The sequence below is a fragment of the Pseudorca crassidens genome, chromosome 2 (assembly GCF_039906515.1).
Source record: "Pseudorca crassidens isolate mPseCra1 chromosome 2, mPseCra1.hap1, whole genome shotgun sequence".
NCBI classification, from domain to species: domain Eukaryota; kingdom Metazoa; phylum Chordata; class Mammalia; order Artiodactyla; family Delphinidae; genus Pseudorca; species Pseudorca crassidens.
In genome coordinates this window covers 180,823,409-180,836,086 of record NC_090297.1, presented here as the reverse complement: position 1 = coordinate 180,836,086, position 12,678 = coordinate 180,823,409, and the positions used below count along the sequence as shown (strand labels likewise).

Sequence of the window (12,678 nt, the reverse complement as noted above, 5' to 3'; positions counted from 1 at the left end):
TTAAGGCCAGGCCTGTATGGATGGGTTGTGCTGCTAATGCTGCACTTTTGAATAACCTTTTTCAGAAAAGATAGACCCCAAATTCATTAAAATTTCATGTAAAATTACTTTTCAGATGGCTTATGCTGCAATTCGTATCGTTAACATCTCGTTTAAATGTACATTTTATACATGATCACATTAAACTGTGGTGACTTGGAACTCCCCATCTGCAGAATGAAATAAATAGGTGCTTCATTTTTTTTCCTCCATGGAAGATTCATTCTGAAACATTGACTGGTTGTGGCCAAATGTGACCCAAGGCAAGGATGCACGCTGGCATTCTCAGGGGAAACTGCCAAAACTTATTTTGAACCTTCTCACCTGAGCCTAGGCTAGAACACGCTGGAAATGCACATTAGCTTTTTTCCCTTAAACTCCAGAAGAGGAATTCTATGCTGTGATTCCCCTGGGGGAGACTGGAAACAGACGGAAATGGGTTTGAATCCAGTTTTGCCACTGGTGTCCTACACTTATCTCTGCTGTTTGCCCACCTGTAAAGCGGGAGTGACAGTTCCTGCCTCCTAGGCTTGCTCTGAGACGTGGAGTATCCAGGTGTGTGGAGCTTCTCTGAGGGGCAGGCTCAGAAGGGAAGTCAGTCCTTGTGGCCGCTCCTGTTTAGCACTCTTCAGAGGGATGACCCTTCCCCGGCTGATTTCCCCGGTCCTGCTTGGGCGTCAGGACACCCACCAGATGCCACCCACTCTGGCAACAAGTTGGGACTCAGAGCCCAGCCTGGGAGCCGAGAGGGGCAGCCACTGACCTGGAGCTGGCAGGGGCCTGGGCCATCTGGCCGTCAGGGCCCACAGCCCCTCACTAGCTGACTGCTGGTCAGTTCATCTGATTTTGAAAACACGGAACGAGCTGGCTTGTCTGGAAAGGAAAAGTAATGAGACTATCTCTGTCCTCAGCACGAGGATCCGCCTGTCATAATATTTAGGGCCAATTCGGAAAAACGTGAAAATAATAAGCACATTGGAAGGAGCCTGGAAAAACAGGATATCTTAGGAAACTTGACCTCCTATTTCCAGGTGAAAGGAGGTGAAGACCTTAAAGCTTTGACTTGAGGTGAGGAAATTCTAGGACTGAGGCCATGGTTTCCCCCTTAGGGGCATATTTTTCTCACGTCGGATTTTGTAAAATCAGCAGAAGTACGTTTGTAGTTGAAAAAAGGAGAAATGTTGGGAGTTAAAAACTGGCTCCTGAAAAACACTAGGGTGGAGTGAATTCCCCAAATCCTTCTTAGAATTCAGTTTATATGTCCGTTGTGTGGAAATATGTGGAGACAGTTGAAGACAAGAAGTTAGAATGTTTGGATGTGCTAGTTGATTACAGGTTATATTCCAGCTTCAATATGTGAGTTTCTGAAATGTGTGTGTGTGTGTGTGTAGTGTTACACAAGTACATAATAGTACGTTATGTACTATTATGAGCGTTAGTGATTAATGGGAAAAATACTTTAAAGATGTTGTGTTTTTACAAAGCTGGTTATAATATTTACCTTCCATCTGTGTATCTAAAGTGAAATGAGGACATCTCTTTGACTCTCATCCTTCAAATTAAAAATAAAGAAGAGATAGATGAGAAAGAGAGAGAGAGAGAGAGCAAGCAGTTCTTGTGAATCACTATTGTAACAAGTAGGTCTTCAATTTGGTGGATGGTAGAAAACTCCCACACAGACCTGGGTCCTTGAACTATCTCTTATTAGTGAATTGCTAGGAACAGCCGTTTCCATAGTAATATTGAATATGTGCCAGAACTCTGTTTTTAAAATGAATATTGCTGCAGCAGCCAATTTTCAACCATAAATACACTATCCCCTTTACAGTTTTAAGGGGGGGAACAGGGTACTGAGAAGCTGAAAGCGGGGCCTTGGGCAGCATCCTGGCACAGGGAGGGGACCACCCAGCAGATGCTCCTGCCACCTTGTAAAATGCTCAGGACTGGGAAGCATGGCAGCCACGGAGCCCTCTCCAGGCAGCTGACGGCTGCAGGGACCAGGGGGGCGTCTGAACTGCAAGCCCAGTAGCATTTTCTCCTTGGTGCTCCCATCTCTTCATCCGCTGCTCTGCCTCTCCCAGAAGACACACAGGCTCTCAAAGGAAGCCGACATAGTCTTTCAACCAACTCTCACCAAGTAATTACAGTTCCTTACAACTCTACTAATTGGGGACCGTCTTGACAGCCTGGTGATGGAGAAACCCGGCGACACGAGGTGGTTCCGGGCACCACCCCCACTCCCGGAGGGGTGCTGTCCTGGGAACCTTTTAATGCGATTTCCACATCAGGCCCCACCGAAGACGTTGGAATCGCTACTGGAAATTTGGTACACAGGAGACAAATCAGAAAAGGAGCTGGTCCAGCACAAGGCTGCACGTTTGGGGTTGCAGCCCTAGTTGAAAGCATCGCTTCTTTCACAACTGACCACCAGCCCACGCATGACGTGTGTGGGCTTTTAGGGGAAGAGCACCATTATTCTGAGATTTGAGGGGTGCTGTGACACTGGTCATGAAGGGACACAGTTATTCCTGCATTCAGCAAGTGGTTCTTGAACACGCCCTCTGTGTGAGCACAGTGGGAGCTAGAATACCGTGGTGAGCCCGGCAGTTCCCAACCCCACCTATCTAGTGTTGGGTCTGGAATTCTTGCCCCGATATCTCACAAGCTCTTTCCTACTCAGGACGCCACATTTTCAGCAGAAGCATAGATGTAGCTAGAAGTTTGGAGACACGGCTTTCCTATTCTCTCTTCTTAAGCAGGTGGTGTAAGTGATATAATTGTTCTCCTTGGAAGACCAGGTCTTATGAATAAAAATTCACTCTTTGCCTCATACAAGAACCAAATCCCAGCAGCCCAAACTCAGATTTCATTATGTTTTGGTAAATTCATTGTTTGAAGATAATTGCTGCCCTTTCTGCTGACCCTGGGTCAGGGGGGTTACCAGATGTTGTACGCACAGAAACGTTTAAATTCCAGGTAGGGATTATCACATCCTGTCACCTTTTCAGGGAGGCCTTGCCTGATTGCCCTCTTTAACTGTAATCAGCTTCATCTCTCTCCAGCACGTCACACCCTGGGACACCTAACAGTTCACGGGGGAAGTCCCTCCCCTCCCAAGGCAGAAGTTCCATCAAGGTGCAGCTCCATCCTCTGCCTCCCAGCCCCTGGACCGGCATCCGTGCCCCAGGGACCCCGCGGTGATCGCCACTGGTCAGAAGGCTTGCCCAGCAGCACATGGCGAGCTCTCATCTTCATGCACAGAGCTTCTCCCCAGGGATTCCTGCAGGAGGACACCCTCAGCCTGTGACCCACAAGAGGAGAGACAGCCGCTCTCTAACTCCGCTGAAGGGTCAGGGCGCCTCGGAGGGGCTGCGGGCAGACACTGGGCGGGGGGGGGGGAGGGGAGCGGGGGGTGCGGCAGATCAGAAACCACGTGATCAAAGAGTGAAGGGGGCTACTATTATTATATAACTTGGCTACTATTCCTTTCTGTGGAATCCGCCACAAACAGTCTGCTTTCACCTTCTCCTGCACCAGAGCCCAGATGGGAATGTCATCAGGTGACACAAGCAGGAGATGCGAGAGATCATTTTTTTTTTTTAATACCATTTTCTATGTGTGAAACATTCTTTTTGTCTCCGCTAGGTGACCCCCTGGACATTATCATGGCCCATTTTGGTCTCAGAAAACCTGGGTAGACAGTCATACTTCCTTTCCTTCTCTTTCTCTCTGCATTCCAGAAAACAGTGGTCGCCAGCTGAAGACTCGGGCTGTGTAGTGCACACCACACTGTGAGCTGCACACACTTGTGTTTGTCAATCGGACGCCCTTTCCATCTTCATTATTTTACACTGGGATCCACTCAGAACGCAGTCCCCTGCCCTTCCGCTCGGGTTGCTCTCTTGTTCATTCTCAGGGTCGCAACCTGGTTAAGACAGTAACTGTCTCTTACGTGGCTGGTTAAACGGTCCTCTAGCCATCCTTTCTTGCCCCAGGATCTACCCCAGCCAGCCAGCCCTACAGAAAAAAAAAAAGAGCTTGCTTACCTGGCTGGGAAGCCCACGGATGCTATCCGCATCAGTCCTAACCGTGTCAAGCCTAACCTGCTGAGTTTTAAGTCAAGGCTCGTTTTGACTTTGCCCCCATTTCCCTGTGAGGGTCAGCATCAGCTACGCCCTGCACGTCTGCAAAGCGACTGTCCTTACCCGCCCTTCTCGAGCAGGAACCAGCCTCCTCCGCCCCTCCCCCGCCCATGCCGCTCCTCCAGGTTGAACACCCTGGGGCTTAGCTGCCCTTTGCAGTCCCCCCGGGCACCCCGCGGGCTCTCCTCCCAGCATCTCATTCCCGGAAGCCCAGGGCTCAGCCCCGTTTAGAAGAGCTGCGGCCCGGCCTGTCCGGCGTGAACTGTCCCGTGCAGTTGAACGTGCTGCCCTGTTCATCAGGGGTTAGGCCACCCTCCACCCCGCCCCTCAGGATTGTACGGATGAGTATCTGTTTCCTCTGGAACTTTCCGACACGACCAAGTGCAGTGCTTTGCACAGAGTGGCCGATCAATTGTTATTGACTCACCCACTGGTAGTGCTCGTGGCTCTGTTGAACGCCTTGATTCGATTCTTTTTTCAGTCGTCGGGAGACTTCTCTACTGCCGGGAGTTTATTGGTGGGGACATGGTCCACCCATTTGTTCATGCGCTCATTCACTCACGCATCGTAAGTGAACGCCGTCACCGTGGCAGGCAGCTCCCTGGGTCCTGGACACACGCGATCCAAAGGCATAGGCATCGCCTTCAGAGAGTTCACCGTGGAGTGATAGTCCCGGGCCGGGCGGCTACGCAAACCGCCACAGTTCAGGCGACGAGTTAGAGGCGATTATGAAGGAAAGAAAGGCGAGAAGGTGGACTTCATGACATGCTCCAGTTTTCTTAAAGGGAGCTGCTGGAAGAAGGAGGTGAGGAAGCGTGTTGAAGGCAGAAGGAAACACCACGATCCAGCGGGAGAGAGGAGAAGCGTGCCTGGGCCTTTCCTGCTTGCCTGGGAGGCCGGTGGAGGGAAGTGCTTCTTGCTTCTGCAGAGACCCACGCGGAGAAGCAGCAGCCCATGTGTCAGGAAAGCGTTCACCCAACCTGGGCAGTAACCACAACAGGTTCCCTTCCAGGAAGCTTCTCTCCTCTCCCTCAGCGAAGCAGAGGACAGAATCGCACGCGCAGTTTCATAGATATTCTCTGCAGGTTCTTTCCTAGCACATCTGACCTACACCTCTTATAAGAAACCTATCAGCCTCATAGGCCAGGAGTCCTCTACTAACCTGGGTTTTGGAGGACACAGAAAGATTTAAATTTCTTTATACCCATTCTCTGACATGGTCTATAGATTTCAGAAGGTGATTGATAAGTATATCAATTGATTTTATACAACATTTCAAAAGCAAGAGAATATCCAGCAAACAAGTTAAAAAGGCAGGGGGACTTTTGAGATTAAATCATACTAAAATGACATGACAACTAACAACTAAATGCAATTGATTGTATCCTTGATCAAAAACAAAAATCTAAAGGACAATTTTGGGACAATTAGAGAAATCTGAACATGGATAGTATATGAGATGGTAAATTTCTTAAATGCCATACTGGTATATGGTTGTAGAAGGGAGTCCTCTTTCTTCGGAGACGCTGAAATATTTAGTGGTAAAGTGTTACAACGTCTGCAACCTACTTTCTAAAGCTAGAGCAAAAAAAGTATGTATATAGAGGTAAGAAAGGGAGCAAAATATTAAAAAACTGTTGAAACTGGATGAAGGATATGTGTTCACTGCACTATTTTTTTTTCTGATTTTCTTTAGCTTTCATTTTTTTTTTCCAAAAAAGTTAGAAAAGTAATACTTTTAAAAATGATGTTACCGTGAAAATAATTCCTCTAAGCCCCCAATTTGTGGATCTTGCTTCTTCACTATCTGTTTGTTCTTCTGCTACTCTGGGTCTTGCTGATTTCTCTCCCTGCTATACTTTTATTGCCTAGTAAATCTTGTTCCCATCGATGGTTTTATCTCCCATCTAGACACTGAGACATTCATGGATCACATCACATGCCAGTTTCCTCACACATTTGGCCCTAACCCTCCTGCTGGAGCCTAACGCAGTGCCAGGCACACAGTGGGCATCCGTGGACTTCCTCACCATCTCCTGGCATTGTCCTTCCTGACCTAAAGGCTGTACCTTGGCCCTTTCCTCACTTGGAATTCTTTCTTCTTACCAACTTTCTTCAGTCGGTGAAAAGCTGCTATTAATTCATTCTCACATTAAGCAGGAGAAAGAATGCCAAATCCCCAGCATCCTTATGGCTTATCACATGTCCTTTTGGCAAAGGTAATCTAGCCTGTGTCATTGTATTTATTGCCCCCAAATCAGAACCAGTTGCCAGAATGAAGGTCTATTGGTTTGTGTTGGCTTAATCCACATCAGGGGGGCTTTAGGGGCATATAAGGATAATTTGACCAGCAAAAGGAAAGCCATACAAATGATCAAAAACGCTAACAGATATGCTGAGAACACCAAGCTTGTTTTACTGAGGATTTATGGCCAACTTATCAGAAAATTATTTGGTCCAAGTCTACATTCAAATAGGTCCCTCAGTAATTCAGCAAAGATTCCAGCCTCTGAAAAAAACAGCCTCTATAATGAGATACTCCAGTAACCCCTAACTTGCAGCACATGTAGTTTAATTTTCAACAGTTGTGAGACTGCAGTAAATCCAGCTTTTGAATAACTAGTTCCACTGATACCTCAGACCTGCATTAAATTAGCAGAGCATGAAGATCAACGGCATCCTCTCTCCTGACATACCTGCGTCCATGTTTATTAACCAAATCGAGCTTAAATGTCTGACCTCCCCCACATGGCAGCCGTGCCAGCGCCTGCTGGGTCCCAGCAGAAGTGAGTGCCAAGTCACCAGGCTCTGCCGCATGATGTCAGCTGTGCCCCAGGCCCAGCTCTGGAGGTTGTATTTTATTGACCAGACTCAAATTGGTTTCCCCTCGTGCAGGTGATAAAGTGTGGCATCAAGTCACCCATGTGAATTATATTACCTTAACTTTGACAGCTTGTCATTGAAGTCGTTGTTTATATAATCTATTGTGCCATTTACTCTATTCTTATTTTACAAAGCAACAATAGAAATGAAAACCCTTGCTTCCAGTGTTTCATGGATGAATGTCTATACCCTGTACCTTCTCTTAAAAAAATCTCAGAAGTAGCTATTTCTATTGTCATTGTTGGTTTACATCAAATTATCAGATTTTCAGTTTCAAAGTCTGCCTCGTGGAAGATGAAAGCAGCATTGCGTGCTTTAACTGGAATCCTTTCACAGTGCAGCTCTCTCCCTTCCGAATCGTTTTGAGACTTGCTACGTCTTAACGGGGAAGGAGCCTGCCATGCTGAGGTTGGTCGGATCCAAAGTGAACATTCCTAAAAATCTATGAGCTTGTCACCACTTAGAACACCAGGGTACCTTACCACCAGCAAAGATAGAAACCTTCATATTGGGAAGATTGATTAAAGTAGTATTTAGTTTTAGAACTAAGGAGTTCTTTCAGAAGTCAGGCTTTCAAATTCCAAATAAGCCATTTGGTAAAAGTCTATGGCAGGATTAAAACAAAACAAAACACAAACACAAAAACCTTATGTCTGATTTTGATAATAGTCCACCTAAATATCCCAAAATGCAACTGGGGGTAAAGATCTATTTACAGTGGTATTGAGGATGTACAGCCTTCCTTCTTGGGGGGACAAAAATAAAGTCTAACAGCATTTAACTCAGTCTAAAAATCCTGCTGAACTACAGTTGCCCTATCTCTACGTATTCAAGTAGCATAGACTTTGACAGCCTATTATAAAATGAGACCAGACAATATAGCTGTGCTGGTTATTTTACACTTTTGGAGCTCTAGGTGTATGTACACAGTAATTATGATATACAACGTGTCTGCATTGCCTTTTGAAATAACGGTTTAGGAGATTCTTGCCTGAGAAGTTCTCTTCCTTCCCTACAAAGGGCTCAAAGGACGAATCTTCTCCTTTTGCCACTGACTAATTTCTAGTGACTGTTTTAATAAGAAGAAGATCAGATTCTGTTTCCTATCCAGTTCAGAGACCTTTTTAAGAAGGAATGAGATAACCTAGCTAACATGTTAAATTGTGTTTTAGTTCTATAATTTGTCATTAATATTCCAAAATATAAGGCTTTTCTCCGGATAAACTTTGCTGATTGCTGCATTTTCTCATATTCTGTGTCATACTGAAATTTTAATTATTTACATTCTTTTTTTTTTCCTGAAGTTTGGAGTAATTGCCTAAAGAATATTCCCCTTACTAACTTAAATAATTTGAAACATGTGGAAATTTTGTTTTCTAAACTCCCAAAGAGACTGAGAACTGAGAATTCAAGCTATAAACTAAGCCTCTTCAGTTTTGTTGCTTCTTTTCCCAGACCCCAGAATAACACTGCTCTCCCACCTTTATAAAGTATTTCCCTTGGGTCTATAACTTTTCTATTCCACCACCATTTAGATGACTTGTCCTCAGGGATATGGCTGTGCTAAGAGCCTCGGGAAGAAAACCAAGATTAGTCACCAGGCTTGCAGAATCCTCCCCGATTCTGTTTACGAGGATGGCTGCCAATTCTCCAAACGTGCTCTGCACTCATGTTCTTTTCAGGGTCACTCTGCTCGCACAGCACAGATTAAACACACAGCCTCAGGACTCTCAGTGTTGTGAGGAGAAGCATTTACATTCCACTGACAGCGCGGGGTGTCAAAGGAAGCCATCTGCTCTGATTTAACGACACAAGGGATAGCTACGGCTCTGAGAAGAGAAAGAGAGTTACAACGTGGCTCACCTCAGCCAACCACTCCTCTGCGCGGCGGACCTGGGGAGGAATCGCCTCCATATTAAGAGGCATTTTTATCCTTAGAGGTTCTTAGAGGTTGGCCCTCTACCCAATGGTTTCATTGTTCTCTTTTATTAAAATGTCTTTACTACCGTTTTTTAGGCCTCTTCCCCTGGTCTCAGGAACCTAGAATAAATCTAGTGTTTCTACTACAAGGTGGCAACTAGATCTTTGATTATTTGTACATTCTACCTAGGCCATTCATCTTTTCGATATTCTACAATGAGATCAGCTGTAAAACACTTTGGAACTAAAAGGTGGTACATAGGGGAAAAAGGAAAAGTAATTAAAACCTGAGGACTTAATCTTTCCCTGGTATCTGACAAGTCACCTCATTTTAATCTTCACACTAGTCTAATGATACAGAGATCATTGCCCTTAATTAAAAGATCTTTTAACCAATTTGTCCCAAGTAACAAATTACTTAAGCAGCAGATCCGGTACCCAAACGGTCAGGGCTTGTTCAGTTATGCACAGATGCATCCTAGGTAGAGCACTATATAGCTGTAACCCCAAATCTACCCTGAATTTCAACTAAGTTACCCTTATTCGACATATTTACACACTGAGAGATGAGTAATAATTGTTATTTTACACTTCAGGTCTCTTGCTATGGACAGCACTTATATAACCAGCTGCGTTTCCCTGCTTGTCGGTGTTGGTTTAATTTTTTGGGACTTTGCATGTCAGAATAAACTCCAACAAAGTAGGCTGAGAGGTGGAAGGATTTTGTTTGTGAGTTCTAGGAAGGTGCCCAGCACACAGTGGCTGTCTGGGAGGTAAGCTGTCTCTATATACTGTGCCTGCATAGACCCTGAAAAATTCAGGGGGAGAACAAAGAAAAGGACCCAGAATTCACAACTTTCAGTCCCATGCTTTTAACACCCCAGCATGTCTATCAAGAAATAAAACAAGGAAACAATGCAGAAAATCTCCCAGGGTTGTTGCTTGTATAAAACAGCCCTGTGCTACCCTCCAGTTTCAACACAATGTTATCAGGTGATGATTAAGAAGGTAGCTGTTTCGTCGCTTCTCAGTGTCAGAAAACAAGGTATCAAGCCAACAACTCCCTTTGTAGGTGCAGCACTGAGATTGCAGCCACATAGTGCTTCCAACTGTAAATATTAATGGTGAAGGAAAGAAAGAGATCTTCCCTGGCTCTGGGCTGCCTGAGCTCAGCAGATTACATGACACTCTGGCATGATTTGCTGAGATGTAGAAAATTGAACTTCTTGTTAACAAGTTTCCATGTATTTTTTACTCCATCAGCAGGTTCTTGAATCAATGCCTAGATTAGGTTTGACTAACATCAGCACAATTTGACTTTGATGGAAAGTTTAAAATTTATAATTAAAAATTGTACATCCATTTGCTAATTTCCAAGTAAAAGGAGCTAATCCTTCTGGAAGCTATAGCATTTATACCTGGTTCCCCAAAGCATCATTTATACCTGGTTCCCCAAAGTTCTTTTGCTTCCTCCTGGATGAAGAAGTCTATAATGCTTTTAGGACACTGGGGAACACTCAGGGGCAAACTAAGAAGGCCTTTTACATTTCACCCACTGCCAAAGGATTTAAGGTTTCCATGAGCTTGGAAGAATGACAGGGTTGTTTTTATACTCCTTTTGAGACACTAATTTCAAAACCGTTATATAGGAGCTCCTATTTTCTTGTAGATTTAAAAAAGTGGACTCAACATTGTTTATGTGAAAACACGCATGCATATTTTACTCTATATAAAGTATATAAGTATGATTTATAGTTCCTGCGCTCAGTAAATGCCGGTTGATGAGGATGGTGATACAGGAGTCCCTAAAATGCACTTAAGCTGTCCCACTGCAATGGCACATGACTACCCATAAAGTCTGGCGCAAAAATGTTATCCTACACTACCATGTACAAAATCAAGGAAGGCAGCATTACCTGTGTACAAAATGTTATAAAGTCTACCTACTTTTATTTATAAGAACATGCTTTGGGGCTTCCCTGGTGGCGCAGTGGATGAGAGTCCGCCTGCCGATGCAGGGGACACGGGTTCGTGCCCCGGTCCGGGAGGATCCCACATGCCGCGGAGCGGCTGGGCCTGTGAGCCATGGCCGCTAAGCCTGTGCGTCCGGAGCCTGTGCTCCGCAATGGAAGAGGCCACACAGTGAGAGGCCCGCGTATAGCCCCCCCACCCCACCCCCCAAAAAAGAACACGCTTTGAACTGTGTAGCAAAAATTCTAATTGGCGTATTCTCGGCCGTGGACTCCTACAGTTCATTACATGCCATGTGTCTGTCTTATTGTGTGATTTCAAGATCCAAACTTTTCTATATTTAGAAAGCTGCACTCAAACAGAATATAGCATCTTCTTCTCTCCTGTCAACTTCAGAGTTCATGACACATTGTAGGTGCTCGAGTTATTTTTGACTGAATTGACAAATTAGATAGCATTGTAAAACAAATGCAAAAGCAAACTTGACATAGATGACGAGCAGCTCCTGATCTATCCAGGTGATACTTGGTTTACTTGTCAGGTAGAGAGGAAGACCTGGCAGATCTGCGTGTCAAGGCCCACCTGGGCCTCACTTTGAACTCAGAGAACTCAGCAGGAGCCTGTCATTGTAACTGCAATCTGTGACCACTGGAATGAGTAAATCAGTGAACAAATACCTTAAAAGGGAATTGGGCCAAGGATGGTGTCCTTGTCAAATCTGCTCTAGCTAACAGTGCCATGTGAGTTAATAAGCGGGACACAGCCTACTCCTCCCTCCCAGAATATTTTAGTTGATCAGGGAGCCACTCAAATGCTTTGCCCTTTGCAAATGCACATCACCTTCGTGACTCTCACAATGCCTCCCAGGCTCTTTACATCCCAGAATGCCTCTGTACAAAGGTGCACGTTATAGTCCCAACCCGCCTCCACCGCCGTGGTGGGAATCCTGCCAAGCACGCCACCATTTCTGTCTCAGGGCAGAAGACAAATTATATGCAATTACTCAGAACCTGTACCTCTTGAGCTCACCCCACAAGGTGAGTGGGAAGCTCAAAGTCATCACTTAGGGTTCTGCAAATACAATATTAAACTGAGATGCTTATATTGGTTTCTGTAATTCAAGAGCATTTATTTTGGTAATTTAAGTGGCAATGGAGTTATCCCAGTTCAAACACACATGACCTTTACCCTCAAGAAGCTGCAAATTAGGATAACGTACATACTGCCAGCTGTGAATATCTTTAGCATTCACAGGACTTAATTGGTAAAAATAAATAGGTACTGGATTCCATGAGAGCCACAGAGGAGATTTTACAATCTATCTTCCATTTCCATTTTTTCATTTTCTCCCTGGAAATGTTCTTCAAAACATTCCAGAGTTCCCTGGATGCCGTTTGTCTCATGAAACACTTGCATTTCTTTAAACTATATATAATGGTACCTATTTCAAACACCCATTTTACAATTAAGAAATGCTAACATTTCTGAAATATTTGGGTAGGGCAGTCTGCTTAAAAACAATCTCCAAGTGTTGTGTTTTATAATTTAGGAAACAGAAACCCAAGATTGTATTTTGGAGGAAAATCAGTGATGAGTCTGAGTAAATCACTTAACTTGTTTGGGCCTTAGTTTTGGCATCTGTAAAGTGGCAACAACATTCCTACTGATGTTAAGATTAAATGAGATACTACACGTTGGGCACTTTTGATCATCAGGACAGCTC

The 12,678-nt window shown here is 44.7% G+C and overlaps 1 protein-coding gene across 7 annotated transcripts in view; it reads right to left on the bottom strand.

Moving 5' to 3' along the window:
• CRB1 (crumbs cell polarity complex component 1) overlaps positions 1-12,678 on the bottom strand; it is a 267,978-nt gene that overhangs the window by 4,568 nt on the left and 250,732 nt on the right. The window lies entirely within an intron of this gene.